At 36.8% G+C, this 18398-nt stretch overlaps 1 long non-coding RNA gene across 1 annotated transcript in view; it reads left to right on the forward strand.

The window, feature by feature from the left end:
- Positions 1 to 4879: 4879 nt before the first annotated feature.
- The window catches only part of LOC123613116 (uncharacterized), a 52617-nt gene continuing 39098 nt past the window's right edge, over positions 4880 to 18398 (forward strand). The window contains exons 1-2 of the long non-coding RNA XR_012504730.1: positions 4880 to 4995; positions 6927 to 6989. This is a non-coding gene — a long non-coding RNA (uncharacterized LOC123613116). The remainder of the gene's footprint in view (positions 4996 to 6926; positions 6990 to 18398) is intronic.

Below are 18398 nucleotides of genomic sequence, written 5' to 3' on the forward strand. Positions count from 1 at the left end.
GTAAAATCTAAATGGGTTAGGCTCTGGCAAAACAGTTTCCCTTGTGGTTAGGCCATTGTTAAGGAGAACAGAAAGCTCTGGGCTCATTTCAAATTCATTACTCCCACAAATCCACCCCCAACCTGTAGCACAAGGCAGTGAGAGCCAGAAAGGAGAGAGAGATTTGAGACTTGGAAAGATACAGGCAAGAAAGCCTTGTGAAGACAGGGGCAGAGATGGGAGTGATGTTTCTACAAGCCAAAGAACATACTGAATATTGCCAGTGCCATCAGAAACTATGTAAGTGGCATGGAACAGTTTCTCTTTCAGTGTCTGCAGAAGGTATCAACCCTGCTGACCCTTTGATTTCAGATTTCTGGCCTCCAGCACTATGAGAGAATACATTACTGCTGCTTTAATCCAAATGTGTGGTAGTTTGTTACAGCAACCTTAGGTAACTAATACACACATTCATACAAAGATGCAGTTGTAGTAATGGCCTATTTTATTCTCAGTGGTCCCCTTGAATGGTAAACTTGCAAAAAAGTCATGTTACCAGACTTACATTGTTTTTATAATACTTGAAGAACTCATGGTGATTTGGAAAGTTTGTACCCACTTCCTACTTCACCTCTCTTTTGTCCCAGTTTTCCATAGCCCTTTAGACTATGAGTCAGCATCAAGCTAGCAGTTTGTCAAAGTAACAGCTGTAAGCATTTCAACTTTCCCATCCCATGACACATTTTATCATTTTCTTTCTTTTTCATGGCAGTTGTAAGGCCAATCAACTGAGTATATCTCTACTTGTAATTTGTTTTTTACTTAGAGTTCTAATTAGCATAAAGGGAATTGAAGAGTCATTTCTATGTGGAATACTTATTACCAAGGTTAAGAGACACTGTGTTTAACATTTAATTGGTTTATAGTTCTGTGAAGCTAGTCTTCAAGGTCATAAAAATCTTACTTATGAACACACACAGACAAAAATGTTAACAGCTGTTTTAAAAACATCAAAGTTGCATTTTCTTCTTGAGCAGTGAGGAGTTGTTCCTTGCACAGAACACCAAGTCTAATATATCTTGAAACGTTCCTTTGATTAATAGAAGTAAACTTGACCCTGTCCTAAGAGCAAATGAGTTGCTTGCAAATGCGACTTCTTTTTATTCCCCTAACATCACTGTGCACGAACCAATTTGCCAGTCATTCAGATTATACTGACAGGAAATAAGACCCACTTGTGAATCTGCCATGGTCTCACAGTCTCATACTCTCCCCTCATGCAAAGACTTGTTGACTCAGTGCTCCATTGCCAATAAAGTAACTAACCCCATACTGTCTCCTAACTTTCTTTCCCTAACCTCCTGTTCACCACAGTCCATTTTTTATACAAAACCCAGAATAACCATCTAAACATTTAAAATGGAATCTTTTACTCCCTGTTAAACTCTTTAAAGACTTTCTACTACCTTTAGAATAAAATCCAAACACACTACATGATCCAACCCCTCGCTGCCTCACTGCACGCTCTTCTTATTCTCAGATTAGCATTTGGCCATTCTTTCTGCCCACGGATTTTTCCCATGGTCACAGTTTTCTCATCAGTCAGCATTCAACTCAGTGGTTACAAATTCCAAGAGGCCTTCCAATGGCCAGTCTGTCTACATATTGTAACTCAGTTTTATTTTGTCTAGAATTATTAATCATTTCTATCTGGACTTGATGTTTGTCCTCATCACTCTCACCTTACACTGGATTATAAACTATTAAAGTAAATACTTTTTCCATCTTGAGTTCTGCCTGTCACTCAGCTGGTTCTAAATAAAATATTTGTGGAATGGAGGAATAATTACAACCAGTTTGATAAATGCTACTATGAATGTAGTTCTTTGAAATTTACCATTTATCACCAATAATTCATGTTTCCTTGAAAAGATACTCTTATATGCAATTGTACATTTTACTCTATGACCATTGTATTTGTTATTTATGGCTGAGTAACAAATTACCCTCCAAAATTATGGTTTGAAATAGCAAACATTAATTATCTCATAGTTTCTGTGGCTCAGAAAACTAGGAATAGCTTAGCTGGGTCCTCTGGCTCAGGGTCTCTCAGACTATAGTCAACCAAGGTATTGGCCAGGGCAGCAGTCATCTCAAGGCTCCAGAAGAGAAGTGTATGCTTCCAAGCTCACCCTAGTTGTTGGAAGAATTGACCTGTCACAGGCAGTCAGACTGAAGGCTGAATCAGGCTGGCTATTGGTGGAGGCTTTCCTTAGTTCCTTGCCATATTATGGGTCTTTCCATAGAACACCTGATGACATGGCATTTTGCTTCATCAGAGTGAGAAAGTGAGAGAGAACAAGAGAGGCTAAGCAACATGGAAACTAGGTCATTTTGTAGCCAAATCTTGGAAATGACATGCCATTACTTTTGCTATATTCTGTTAGAAGTAAGTCACTAGGTCAAAACCAAATTGAAGGGAAGGAGATTTCTCTTGAATACAAGGAAGCAAGGATCATTGGAAGCCATTTTAGAGGCTGCCTACCACAGCTACATACCTCTGTATTTGCAAAAAGTTTTTGCCCCATTCCTTTTACTCTGACTTGTTTTCCTGGAATTTTCTCCTCTTGGGTCCAAAGCACTGGTCATCATGCCCACTTTGTGTCATTTTCCTTTGAGTTATTCTTTACCACTTAACAATTTTGAGGGAAAAGTTTTAAGATATATAGTAAGCTGGGAGAAATAGCAGGTCACAAAACTTCAATAAAATATGGGTATCAGAACAATATGTACCAAGGACTGGTTATCATTAGAAGATAAATATTCATTTGTTCTTTCAAGAAATGTTTGTTGAATGACTAGATGTGCTAGATGCTGCAATACATCAGTGTACAAAACAGATAAAAAGCTTGCTTTCATAAACCTTTACAAACTAATGTAGAAAGAAGATAATAAACGAGATATAAATTAAAATACACTGTGTATTTTATGACAAGTGCTAAAGTGAAAGAAAGAGGATATAATGTGCTAGACTGGGAGGAGGGTGACAGTTTAGCTACAGTGGACCACTCTCCTTCCAACCCAGAACATTGTATCCCTCTCTTTCTCCTTATCATTTATCACTATATCCGCATTGAGAAGATGCCCTTTGAACAAAGATCTGAAGGATGACCTGAAAATATCCCGGGAAAATTATCGAGACAGGTGAAGGAGCAGGTACAAAGGAGAGACCAGGACTGGTGTGTTAAAGAAAATAAAAAAGTTTACTGTATCTGAAATGAATGAAAAGGGAAACACATAGGAGATAAGGTTGGAAAGAAGGGCAAGATCATGCATGCAGAGCATTGTTAGAACTTTGATTTCTTTTCCCTCTGAGTGATGTGGGGAACCTTTTAGAGGATTCTGAGCACAAGAGTGGTTATGATCTGTCATAATATTTTAAAAGAGTCATGTTGGCTGCCATGTTGAGAACAGACTAAAGGGGACTTAAGAAGGAAACAGACCATTTAGGTGGCTTTTAAATAAGCCAGATAATAGATGCTGGGGACTAAGGCTGAAGTAATAACAGTGGGGATGAATGAGAAGTGATCAGAACCTGGGTATATTTTCAAAACAAAGTTAAGAGCATTTGTTAGGAGATTTTGATGGTATATGTGGGAGAAAGGGAAGTCAAGGATAACTCTAAGAACTTTGGCCTGAATCAACAAAAAATGAAGTTGCCATAAACTGAGATGGAGGAGTCAGTCCATGGGAGGAGACGTTTAGAGAAAGATTACTAAGGATCAGTTTTAGACATGTTAACTTTGAAAGGTCTACTAGCCATATCAGAATGGAGATGTTGAGCGGGCAATAGTCTGGAGTTAGAAAAGAGGGTCTGTCTAGAGAGGTATATTTGCAGAGTTAGCATCTAGAAGATATTTAAAGCAATAACACTAGATGGAGATACCCAGAAAAAACAAGAGGTGAAAATAAAAACATCAAAGTGAAAAGCATGATTCTTGAATTAGCTCTGTGCTCAAACTAGGTCCAATGATTCAGAGTATGGTAGGATTTCCCTGCTGAATAGACAGCTGGGATGCTCCCAGGACGGTCCTGCTTGTTGAGATTTCTTCTAACCAGGACTAACATGAGTTAATTCAGAACTACTTCTTGCCTTCAACTAGGCAAGTCTCAAGGCAAGCTCTGCTCCACAATTAGGTTTCAAGAAAGTCCATTGTTTCCTTTCCCCAGCATTGGCCATCTACTTCCTCTGGGTCAAAGATTCTTGAACATCAGTATGTATAATAATTCCAAGGAAAGCTTGTAGTTTCTTACCTCCAGAGAGTCTCATTCTGTAGGTGGGGCTAGAAATCTTCATTCTTAGCAGGTACCACAGTTAATCTTAATGAGAGTGCTCCACTTTGAGAAAGCTTGACTACCATAAAAAATAATACTGACTATTCTATTACTCTAGAAAGTTTAAATATTCACAGTGGCTATTGACCTTAGCTTTCTGATAAGTATGTGGTTACTTCCTAAAAGCGGTTAAAGATTTTATACTGAAAATTATACATAACCAGTTAATTAGCTGCTTGAAAATCCGTATGGAAAATTTAAACACTCTGACTCTATTATTCTTTAAAATATCTTTGAAAAGAATACCAATCAACTATTATTGATTCAGGGAGTTAAGTCTTTGAGCTCACAAAAAGGCATTTCTATCTAAAGACTGTTGCGATAGAGTCATCTGTGTTCTTCCTAACCCAGTTTTCCTCTCCTACAAATACAGAGAAGTATTACGCATTGGCAAACCATGTAATTAGGTCTGGCCAATATTGTGAGAAACATTAGGTGTCACTTCCAGACCAAAGTGTTTCATAGCCAGTGTTTGACCTTCTAGTATTTCCTTCCTTTCCCACAGCAAACGTGGAGGAGATATGTTGAGTTGATGGAGATGAAAGATCAAAACAGCCTGCACCTCTGGTCATCTCATGGAATTGTTTACTTTGGAGAATCTCTAGACCCACCACAGACTTGGTGAGTGAAATCTAAATTTTGTGTTAAACTACTGAGATTTTTTGTTTGTTTGTTTGTTTGCTCCTGTGGCATAAGGTTATCCTATCCTGACTCATTACCTGCCAGTATATCATAGGATCTCTATAAAAGTATACATCTGGAAGATATGTGATTGTTGTAAATTTCTAACTCTGATTTTTAGACTTCATAGCCTTCCCTTGCTATAAAAACAAGCAAATAGTCTCTCATGTAACAGCTCTTTGCCTCTCTCATCTCTACAATTTCAAATTTATTCTTTAAATATAACATGAAACTTTGCTGCCTGCCTATTCCAAAATTGTTCTACTTAATTTATTTGGAAACTGAAACAAAGTGCATCCCATTTTTCAAACTGTTTTCTTTAGGCATTGTTTCCTGTCCTTTGCTCCTCTTTCATTCCTCAGTAAGCCTGTTTACCACCTCATCTTTTTTCTCTCTTTCCTTTTTACACTGGTTGGGCTAGGTGCCTACCCAGCATCTCCCTTTGCTGCCCCCATATGCTTCCATAACATCCTGTGCATACCTCCCACCACACGGTATTAAAACTTGCTGTATACATATTAGATTTGAGCTCTTTACCCATGGGGCTGTATTTCATTTGTGCCTAGTACCTGACACACAGAAGGCACTCAGTGAATGTTACTGAACTGAACCCAACTATAGAGAATGTATATAGCTTCTAAAATGACATCTGTTTCTTCACCAACTAACTTAGACCCTTGAGAAAGAGATGTTTCTCTGGAATCTCAGGCATAGCTCTCATTCCAGACCTCAGATAATGTCCCAGGTTTCCATGATGATACTCATAAGAAACACTTCTTCTTAAGAGGAATATTAACAGTTGTTATAGACATGAGATACCAATTGATTGTTCCATATCAGTGTGTCAAAAGAATCATAAAAGCATAGAGAATGCAGCCACATTTTAAAGTAGTCACCATATGCAGTAAACACTGATTTCTCATTCATGAAATTTCTATTATCCATCTTCTGAAAATGAGTTGGGAATCGAGTTTTATAGACATCTAATTTTAGTTGATTAGTTTAAGGAGCAAAAGCACGAGTTAATGGTGTATTGCCATTCCCATGTACGAGAAAGATGTGTTAATGAAATATAATTGTCAACTATTCCATACGTTAATGTGAACCATATGTGAACATTTGATGTGCTTGCTTGCTCTATAAAACATCTTGAAGAGGCTTTTATGAGTATTTTACAGCTAATTCCGAGATCTCAACCACAGCCAAGAAGAGTAACTTGATTTTGTTATCACTATCTACCTTTCTGCAGAGTATCCCTGCAGTTGGAGAGCACAGAACACTTTTTTCTAAACCATGTTTTATACAACACTAGTGATCTTTGAGATGTTAATAGGACCCTGTGAGCAAAAAATTTGGAAATAATAGGTAAAACAAAAGTAAATACGTTTTCTCTTCACAAGACCTCTGCGAGTCTTTACTTATGCATTATGAGCAGGACTGGACTGATGTACGATACTTGTAGGAGCCCACACAAATATTTTAATTTCCTTTCAAATAAGAAATATTAAAACATAATAATGAATCCACCCTGGATTACAATAATATTTATGCCAATGTAGTCATAAATATATTTTAATAGCTTTCTATGGAGTAAGTAGCCCATGAAGGCAAATGGCTCAAACCCATAAATATCATAGTGCAGCCCTGGTTATGATTCTCTAAAAGGTGTGCTATGCAGGATTTTCCAGAAGTTACTTGTGCATGGATATCTTTTTGTAGAGTTGCTCAGGACAAGGGTTAAAAACATGTAGAAATATTTATGTAGTGAAATAAACACTGGACCAAGAGTTATAAGAATGAGATTTTAGTGATGTCTGTTACTAACTAACCATGCATCTTTGAGTAAGCCATGAAATCTCTCTGGCCTCCAGATTGTTAAGAAACAGAGCGATGGCATTCAACTGGATGTCTCTACTGTGCCTTCCAGCTTAAAGGTAATATGATTTTATATTTTGAATATCCTTGTATGGTTTGCTGATTCTTTAAAAGCTTAGACATATAGGTTAGAACATACATTCCAAGGGAAAAAGTATTACTCTGGAACAAAAGTCAGAAATAGAAGTTTCAGCCCCACTTTTGGCCTTAACTAGCTTCTACCAATAACAAAATTCACCAAAGGTTTCTCTCTGAAATAAGAAAAAGAGTAAGAAATTTTAAAAATATTTGTATCTTTAGCATGTTCTCTACTCAGGTACATGGCAATTAAGCTGAAAGTCTTCTCTCCTTGTGATGGGAGCTGTGGTGGGGTAGGGGTGGTGGGTGATGACCAAGAAAGAAAAGGTAAATAGGTGACTTTGGGTGACCCCTTGGCTGGTTGTACTACCAACTCATCTTTTTGACAGGTTCAGTTTTGGGTTATTTGTTGGGTAACAAAAAACAGATGCACTATAGATGGCTCTATACATGAGCCTAAAGTTCAGGAGAGAGACCAGGTCTGGTGTCTTGTATTTGGGAATCTTCTACCTAGTGGAAGTAGTTCAGACTATTGGAGTAAAATAAATAACCCCAGGGAATAATAGAGTGAGAAAGATAGTGGACTAAGAATATAAGTATGGAGAACATCAACTTTGAGGGGTAGTTATGGGAAAATAAATTCCCAAAGAGAGGACAAAAGCCTCACAAAATAGAAGTACAAGGAGAACTAGAAGAGGATATTATGGAGGAAATAGAACAGAGAACATTATAATGAAAAGAGAGTAGAAAGTTTTAAGACCAAAAAAAGGAAAACAAGCACTCATACCCATTGCAAGTGAGAACGTGAATCTCCACCACTTTCCTGGAAGTCAGTTCAACATTGTGCAGCAAAACCTAGAAAATAGTTATACCCTTGCACCCAGTAATTCTTTTTCAATAATTTATTCTAATGAAATAATTCCAAGGAAATTGTCAAAGACTTATGTTTAAGGATGTTTATAGTAACTTTATAATAGAAAAGATTAAAAATATAGGTCAGATAGCTAATAGAAAGAAGCTGGATGGTGGTTGAATAGGACACAGGTATAAGGGTCTTTTCAAATGAAAAGGTCTTCAGGTGTTTATAGACTGAAGGAGGATCCAGTAAAGAAGCTGAGAAAGAGATGACTGACAGAGCAAGGACGGGGCAGATACAAAGGGAGATTGAGTCGGGCTACCGGCATGAGTTGGCCTTGAACTGGTAAGGGACATTGCAGACTTCTAGAGTGAAGGAAAGAAAGTAAAAACCAATGAATATAGATATGTTTACAGAAAAATTGAGTGAGACCTCCCTGATGACCTCAATTTTTCCACTGATGTAAAGGCAAGGTCATCTGCTGAGAATGAAATCAGCAGTTGTTTGGAGGAACAACTTGGGGTAAGTTTTAGAACAGGCGTTGATGGGAATGGAAAAGAGCTGACCAAGACCAAGTAAAATAACTGGCAAGTGTACTGGGAAGCCACCCACATTTGGAGACCATAAACGTGTGGAAACCATTGTGTGTGAAAATTTTTAAATTTAACAAGGTGAAGCTACCAGGTGCAAATAAGGTAGTGAGAAAGATAAAAAGTATTAACTTGTGGTCAGAAAGTGGGAAGCTAAAGTGGACCAGTTTCTAAGCCAGGACAATGTTTAGGTCATGAACTTTTGAATGGGGAGCTAGAGGAATCACAAAGCCATGAAGTTGGATGAAATATCTCCATAAACGTTAAAATCTCTTAGAATTATCCTAGGAGAGGAAGACTGGGAGTTGGGCTTTTTGGTGAGGGAATAGATAACCAGGTGGCAAGTGGATTGGCCACAATTAGGAGGGACTGAGAGTAGAATACTAGTGGGGTGCATCTCCAAGGAGAATGCGATTTTACAAAAGAATGGGAAAACTGCAGAAGCAACCTTGAAAATGCATTGAAATGCCAACTCACTTCTTGGATTCAAGGCTCACTGTATGGGAGACCTGGCAGCCTCTGCTCAGATGAGCTAAAGGGGAGGAAGTAGGGGGCTTAGGAAGGGGCTAATTATCATTAAGGCAAGAAGAGAGAGAGCTTTCTTCCCCTCAGAAGCTTAAGATGGATAGGACTTTGGTAACAATGGAATGAAGTTTTCAGTAGGCTCCACAGTTGAATGGAGCCAGTAGTGAAAACCATCAGGAGAAGAACACAGAGAATGTTAAGAGGGTGACGATACAAGAGAGACTAAAACAGGCTTATTGTTCAGAAGTTAACCAAGGAATATATAGGGGCAAAGTACTGGCCTTAGATGCTCTAAATTTGTACCAAGTGGTCTGGGGGCAAGAACTAGGTGACTCCCAGGCAGTGTCTGCCTCAGTGAGGTGGTGAGTAAAGCCACGTATGCACATACTTAAAAAACTATGATAAAACATGGAGGAAGAAAGCATTTTTTCTTCATTAGGAAAAAGTCTCTGGTATAATGTAGTACTGGATTTCTGCTTTCTAAAAGCTATAAAATCTTTTAAAGTTGTTTTAGAAACCTCAAATTTATGTTCAGATTAATACTCATGTCATATTTATTAAATACATAGTCAAGGAAAAAGCCTGATTTTTGAAGAGCTGAACTTAGGTTGTTGTTTTATTTTGTAATGGAAGGAGATCAATACCTGTTTGTGTTTTTTCCAGATATTTAACTTAGGAAGAAATAGTCAATCTTAGAAATAGGTTTTTTATGACCAATATCTGCACCCTATTATGTTCTTCTGTTTGGAAGGTGCCTGCCTTACACATCACTTTTCCAGGCTCCCTTGCAGCTGTGGCCTGGACATGTAACCTGGGCCTGGCCTATCAGCTGTGCACACATCAGGCTTTGAATCAGTAGCTAGGGATGCAAATAGGCTGAGACAGAGGCATTTGTTTCCAGCAGTAACAGCCATGGAAATGCAGCATTATGAGTATGTGGGCAAGAGTTCAATGTTGACTGTGCAAACTATGAGGTCTCATACATAGCATGACTGAAACATTGTTCTCCTGATGTTGGCTGTGTTTCCACCCACCTGGCTTTCCTTTCTCCTTGCCTAAGTGATCTTTCAATAAATTCCTTTCTTCTTAAATCTGCCAGAATTGATTTCTGGTGCTTGCAACTATAATCCCTGATTGAAACTTTTAGACTTGTACTGACAATTACTGAGTATTCTGGACATAAGCTTACTCTGTACTCCAGCAATTTTACTCCTAGGTATAAATTTAACAGAATGCATACATGCACTAGAATGTTTAGAACAACATTATAATAAAAACTGAAAACAATGCAAAAACACATCAATATTTGTTCATTATGTAAAAGGAACATATAATTTCTGGCAAATTCTTGCAACAGAGCAATGACAACGAACAACTACTACTATTTCAACTATATGGATGAATCCCAAACCAAAAGTTGAGCAAAGGAAGCTAGACAACAAAAAATATATACCTATGAATTCCATTTGTATAAAATTCAAAAACCTGCAAGGTTGTATTATGACATTAGAAGTCAGGGTAATGTTACCTTTGGAGGGCGGTTAGTAACTGAGAGACAGCACAAGGTATGGGCTTCTGGGTTTTTGGTAATTATTAGTTGACCTATATGATGATTATGTGAATGTGTTTCTTGTTTGATAATTCAGACAGTACTCTTATGATCAGTGAACTTTCTTGTCTGTGGTTTTTTGTTTGTGGTTATCCATGAAAGTGCATATGGAACAAACGAAACTGAGGCTGAGAGAGACCAAATAAATACCCAGGATCATGTAAGTGTTCAGTTAGCCAGGCTGCCTGACTCCCAATTTCAGGCTCATATGGTTGCCACAACGAACTTGGGAGAAAGGCGTTACTAGCATCACTCAGTGAAGAATCCAAGGTTCAGAGAGTTGGGTGCCTTGCCCCCATCTCAAAGCTAGTTGGTAAGTGAACTAGTTCCTATGTGCTTTCCATTCACCACATAGTTCTCCTGAAAGTGGAAAAATAGATGATACTGGTGGCATACAAATAGCACGTATAAAAACTTTACTGCAGATAGGGAATGCTATCTGTGATATACTTACACGAAGTCAAACAAACCGGGTACAGAATAATGTTTATGGTGTACTACCATTTGTGTAAAATTTGAAAATTGCTGTGTGTGTATATTTGTATTTTCTCTCATAAGTATTAAATATCTCTGGAAGGATCCTCAAGAAACTGGTAACACTGATTGCCTCTGGGAAGGTGAACAGACTGACTGAGAGACAGAAATAGAAGAGAAAATTTTACTATAGACCCTTTAAATCATTTGAAGTTTGAAACATGGGAATGTGATGAGTATTGGAAAATTTATTCAGAAATCTTAATTCCACCTCTAACCAAAGGTAGAGCTCCCCAGGGTAATGTATGAGTGGAGCTTAGAGGTAAAGATCTCAGGATTTTCAGGGACTCAGTTTATGTGCTTATTTTGAGTGGACACTTATTTTCCTTGTGCTTTATGTTCTTAATCTTATAATGAAGTAATATATGTCTTAGCTCCTTCTTGGCACTTTTGGAAGGTCAGTGGCATAAAAGGAGATTAGGAAAAGCGATGCTTTTTTATGATTAAAAGCCCTTCTCCCACCTGGCATACCACTAGAACATGATCCTCTGCTCTCTCTGCCTTCCCTCAGTAAATGTACCCGCGGATTTTCCACGGCTAATCCCTCCTCATTCCAGACCTCCCAAACACCAGTTATCTACAATGTGAAGAGCCTCTGCTACTTTCCAGGAGCCCTAAACCTAAAATTTTGTGTGTGACCTAATTTTAAAACATTGAGAGACTTGGCAATAGTGCCTTAGTATGTTTGTAATGAAAGAGAATGAGTTATGTGAAGTACAGGAACCCTTTTCTTAGAAGAAATTTCCTAACAGAATTCTAAACGTAATAAATGAATGGACTGAGTAAAAGAAGGAACTCTGCCCATAAGCATTCACTATTTGGAAGAACTTTTGCCTTTATTTTGTCCTGACATTTGGTCCCCAGTGCTATCAGAGCCAGAGGGTTAGTCTCTTGATAACCTCTTTTATTATAGAACTCAAGGATTGGCCTATACTTTGGAAAGCTCAGTATGCATTATTTTGATTTTTCAAGACATCAGTTGATACAAAAATATATATGGAAGTCTTTTTTGAAAAAAGGAAGCTTGTCATTTGTGACAACAGGGAGTGAACCTGAAGAACATTATGCCAAGTAAAATAAGCCAGAGAGAGAAGAGAAATACTACATGATCTTACATGTGGAATCTAAAATAGTCAAACTCATAACAGAGAGTAGAATGGTGGTTACCAGAGATTGGGGGAGGGAGAAATAGGGAGATATTGATCGGGAGAATAAAGTTTCAGTTATACAAGATGAATAATTTATAGAAATCTCTTGTACAGCAATGTGATCATAGTTAACAATGCTGCACTGTACACTTGAAATTTGCAATGAGGGTGGATCTTAAGTGTTATTGTCACACACAAAAAATACTAAGAATGTGACTGATAAATAGTAGCTTGATTGTGACGATTATTTCACAGTGTATGCTTATATCAGAATGCCAAGTTATACACCTTAAATACACTCAATTTTATTTGTCCATGATACTTCAATAAATCCGGGGAGGGTAGGAAGAGAGAAAAACGTCTTTTACAGTCAAGAACTTACAAAAGGCTGCCTTTAGTTTTATGCCTCACCAGTCTAGCTCTCAAGCAGTCAATAGTGGTTTAATATTGATAAGAAAAAAAGCCCAAAAATATATATGGAGGCAGACAATTAGCACTATCTACAAATTAATTGTCCTTATTGAGCATTTTGGCATTAAGTAGTTTCCAGATAACCCTATGTCCTAATTGTGTCAAATCTTCCGTATACAAAGAGAAATTCTCTACCTTGTGTATCTGTTTATAGTTCTCTCTTTCCATTCAACAATCCTGCAAGTAGTCGCCCAGATTTACATAACTGAATACAGCATACACAAATATATGTTTGGAGGTAAACCAGTATACTCATCAATAAAATGTGCATGAAGATTTTTTTCCAAATGATGTTGAGGGGGAACTGAAATGTTTCAAGGACATCAGAAGCAGTCGGCAAGCCTATTTGTATTGATGAAGCTTCTTGTGGGGAAGTATGTGTGAAAATGAAGAGTCATCCTGGCAGAGTTTTAGAAACTATACTACCTTATGGTTTTGAGTATTGCTTTGACATTTTTTAGTATGGCTCAGTGATATTGCTGGAAATTTCAATTCTTTGTTAATATTTTGCACTTTGTGACGAAGTAACTTTGTTTCTTTAAATATGTGGTTTTAAAGATTTGTTCATTCTTTTTAAAAACTTTTATTGAGGTATTACAGTGAAGCACACAAATTTCAACTTTTAACTCCATGAACTTTTGCACACACATACATACATACACCAGGGTAACTGCCACTCGGATCAAGATACAGAATGTTTCCCAATACCTCAGAGGGTTCCTTCATGATCTTGCCTCTCATGCCATCCTCCCAGAGGGAACCACTCCTCTGACTTCTATCACTGTACATTTGGTTTGCCCATTATTGAAACTCATATAAATGGAATCTACTCATTTGTGTCTGGATTTTTGTTCTCTTCATTCTGTCTCTGACAAATCCATGTCATTGAGTGTAGCAGTGGTTCATTCTTTTTTATTGCAGAGTTGTATTCCACTGAATGAATACACCACAATTTGTTCATTTTACTGTTGATGTGCATTTGAGTTTGTTTTTAGTTTGAGGCTGTTATGAACAAAGCTGCTAAGAACACTCCCATACCTGACTTTTGCACTCATTTTCATGGAGTGCAAATCTAAGAGTGCAATTGCTAGGTCATAGGGTCAACATTATGTCTAGCTTTAGTAGACACTGACATTTTTCCAAAGTGGTTACATCAATTTACACTCCTGGGACCAATGTATGAGAGTTCCAATTGTTCCACATCTTGGCTAATACTGGGTGTTGTCAGTGTCCCTAATTTTAGGTAGGTATTTAATGGTATCCCATTGAGGTTTTAATTTGCCTTTCTCTGAGAAGCAATAATGTTGAGAATTTTTACATATGCTTATTGCCCATTTGGGTATCCCCTCTTTGTGAACTAATAATATATATCTACTATCTATTTCTGACTTGAGTCATTCTTAGTGTTCTTTATTACATTTGTAATCCAGTGGGTTTCCCTCAAAAGTATAGAGGTCCATTGGAAAACAAAATAAATTTTAAATACATTCACTTTATGACATCTTTGCTGGGCTACATCAGTTTCTTTAATAAAGTATCTGTATGTATATGTGTGAGTCGAGATGAAAGGGAGAATATGTGTACCATTTCAAAAATAATTGATCAAAGAACTTGTATTATCAACTAAGTATTTGTTCCTTTTAACTAACAGCCTATCCTACCATTGTAAAAGTGAGCTGTATGCATTGACAACATCAAATGCTGGTAAGGATATTGGGGCATCAGGAATTCCCATAAATTCCCTGTGGGAATGCAAAATGGTACAGCTACTTTGGAAGATAGCTTGGTGGGTTCTTAACAAAACTAAACATACTCTTATCATATAATCCAGTAGCCATGCTGCTTGGTGTTTACCCAAAGGAGTTGAAAACTTATGTCCACACAGAAACCTGTACATGGATACTTGTAGCAGCTTTATTCATAATTGCCAAAACTTGGGAGCAACTAAAATCTTCAGGAGGTGAATGGATAAATACACTTTGGTACATCCAGACAATGGACTATTACTCAGCATTAAAAAGAAATGAGCTATCAAATCATGAGAAAATAGGGAGGAATCTTAAATGTACATTATTAAGTGAAAGAAGCCAATATGGAAGGGCTTCATACTGTATGATTCCAAATACCTGACATTTTGGAAAAGACAAAACTATGGAGACAATAAAAAAGACTAGCAATTGCCAGGAGTGGGGAGATGAGGGGAAGAGATGAATAGACAGAGAACAGAGGATTTTTAGGGCATTGAAAATATGCTGTATGATATGTATTGATATATATATGTATTATTATACTTTCATCCAAACCTGTGGAATGTATGACACCAGGTGTGAACCCTCAGGTTAAGCTATACACTGTGGGTGATTATGATATGTTCATGTTGGTTCATCCTTGTTTAAAAAAAAGTGTTCCACTCTGATCACTGGTTAGTGATGCTCACAATGGGGGAGCCCGTTATGTGTTGTAGGGGCAGAGAGTATATAAGAAACCTTTGTACATTCTTCTCAATTTTGTTGTAAACCTAAAACTGCTCTTAAAAAATAGTCTTTCATGGACATAGAAAACATACTATGGTTGCCAAAAGGGAGAGGGTAGGGAGGGACAAATTAGGAGTTGTGGATTAATAGACACATTACTATGTATACAATAAATAAACAAGGACCTACTGAATAGCACAGGGAACTATATTCAATTTCTTATAATATATAATGGAAAAGAATCTGAAAAGAAAATATATACATGTATGTATATGTATAACTGAATCACTTCACTGTACACCTGAAACTAACATTATAAATCAACTACACTTCAATTAAAAAATTTTTAAATAGTTTTAAAAAATGAGCCAGATTCTTCCAGAACATCCTGCCTCTTGCATTTTACTTCTAGAGCCTGAGATCAAGATGTGGAACCTTAATTTAGTAAATAATCATCATTCACTTTGGAACAACTAACAGAAACTCTGCTTATAGGACTTTGTTAACTGTGCATTCTTGCCTCATTAGATGTATAGAAGACGCAAATATACACAGTTTACAAAGTAAACTTTGCAAAAATGACTTCATTACATTTTGAAGTAACGATAATAGTAACAGCATGAAAAACAATTTTTCGAACCCCATTTATGTACATATTTTCAACAAGACTGGTGACAACCTGTGAGAAGGGTAAGCTGGGTATATTATTTACAATGTAAAATTGAACAAAAAAAGCTTAACGGTGTTTGTGTAAAGACATGTTTCTTCACTTCAAAAGTACTGATATATCAATAATGAGATATTGATCTGTCGATGAGCCATTCTTCTTTGCCATCTCAATTTACTTCTCTGTGGAAACGAGAGAATGTCCTCTCTTGTACTCATCCCCTACTGTTCACAGAACCAAATCAATGGACAGTTGATCTAAGTATTTTCTTGAGTTAAATCCATCTCAAAATGAGCACAAGATTGAATATTCTTTGGTGGCTTGTGACATCAACTGAGCAACATGAGTGAATTACAGCTGCATGTCCCCTCCAGGGCTATCTATTATCCAATATGTCTTATTTAATTTTCAGTTTCAGGCAGGCAAATTGACCATGTATACTTGCTTGTGTCAGTAGCTAATTTTAGATCACTAATCTAATTGGAAGTGGCATGCCCCTTTATCTTGTCATGTAAAAATTCACATTTTCTGATTAATGTGATTCATTTATATTAGATTTGACTTGACAGAATGGCAATGTGTAATATAGAAGGCAAGTATGACAGGATTTCTCTCTCCCACTCAGTCACACTCTTTATAAATGATCCAGTCAAGGCATCAGCCTACAGTGTCTTCCCTTTAATGAGATAAATTTTGAACTCACACCTATTTTAACGTGACTTTTTTGGTGTTTTCTCACAAGTAGAGCAACCTTTATCAGAATGGCAACAGTTTTATCCATAGTCCAACATGTACATTCATTTATGGCAGATGGACAAACTGCTATGATAGAAAGATTGCTCTTTCGTTACTGTTATTGTGTGTCTGTTTGCGTCTAAACTGCTTGCAGGTTGGAGAAAGCTGGACATTACTGTTTTAAATGCGATTTAAAAGCAGTGATAGGAGTCATGAATTACATAAGTGAGATGTAATGTTGCAGTTAGCATGGGAAAAGTAAGAGCTGGTAAAACGAGAATTGCAACTAAAAATGAAATGTTTAAAAAGACTGAAAAAGGAACCGTATCAGGTTAGGAATTTTTGTTATTAAAAGAAGACAACTTTACTTTAAATAACTTGTGAGTTTTACACACTCTATACCCTTTTTAAATAATTTTTTCTTAGTATAATTACTAATTCTCAGAGGTATTGAAGGTTCTTTTTAAACTATTTTTCTTTGAATTGGATAGGAAAGAAATGCTCTACCTGGGTAGCATTGCTCAGATTTACTCTTTAAAATATCTATAGGCCTCATATCTGTCTTCTCTTCCTAGTTAAATCTCTTCAGAGATTTTAGAAATTTTTATTGAAATAAATTTACAGATAAAAGTTGTATATATTCAAGGTGTACAACTTGATGATACGTTATAAGTATATATGAGTACCACGGTTAAGCTAATTAACACATCCATCATCCCCACATAGTTACCATTTTTTACCATTTTTTGTTTATGGTGAGAACACTTAAGATCTAATCTCTTAGCAAATTTCAATTATACAATACGGTATCATTAATTATAGTTACCGTGATGTACATTAGATCTTCAGAACTTTTACATCTTATAACTTAAAGAGTTTGCACCCTTTGACCAACATCTCCCCATTTCTCCCACCCCTAAGCCCCTGGCAGCCACTATTCTACTACTCTCTGCTTCTGTGAGTTTGACTTTTTTACATTCCACGTACAAATGAGATCATACAGTATTTGTCTTTCTCCATCTGGCGTATTTCACTTAACATAATGTCCTCCAGGTTCATCTATGTTGTCACTAATGGCAAGATTTCCTTTTTTTCTCAGGGCTGAAAAATACTCTGTAATATGTATATACCACATTTTCCATACACTTAGGGTGTTTCCATAGCTTGGCTATTATGAATAACGCTGCAATAAACATGGGAGTGCAGATATCTCTTAACGATACTGATTTTATTTCCTTTGGATATATACCCAGAAGTGGGATTGCTTTATTATATGATAGTTCCATTTTTAACTTTTTGAAGAAACTCCATGCTGTTTTCTATAGTGGCTGTACCAGTTTACATTCCCACCAACAGTGCACAAGGGTTGCCTTTTTTCCACATCTTCCCCAACACTTATCTCTTATCATTTTTGATGATAGTCATCCTGACAGGGATGAGGTGATATCTCATTGTGGTTTTGATTTGCATTTCCCTGATAATAAGTGATGTTAAGAACCTTTTCATATATTTGTTGGCTAGTTGTATGTCTTCTTTGGAAAAATGTCTATTCAGAGATGCTATAGGTAGCTTTATATAAAAAGAATTGTGGGTCACGGTGGCCTTTGCCAGAGCAAATTTCTAAAAAGACATTCTACTCCTTCTTGAAGTTATTTTGCTCATATTTCTGCCCTATTCATTTCTGTAATCTACTTCGGCATGAAATTGGGGTGAATACCTAGATACTTGGAATAAGGAAAATCAGGGCTATTTGATGAATATGGGTGGTCTTCATGCAAAAG

Source organism: Camelus bactrianus, chromosome X, assembly GCF_048773025.1.
Source record: "Camelus bactrianus isolate YW-2024 breed Bactrian camel chromosome X, ASM4877302v1, whole genome shotgun sequence".
NCBI classification, from domain to species: domain Eukaryota; kingdom Metazoa; phylum Chordata; class Mammalia; order Artiodactyla; family Camelidae; genus Camelus; species Camelus bactrianus.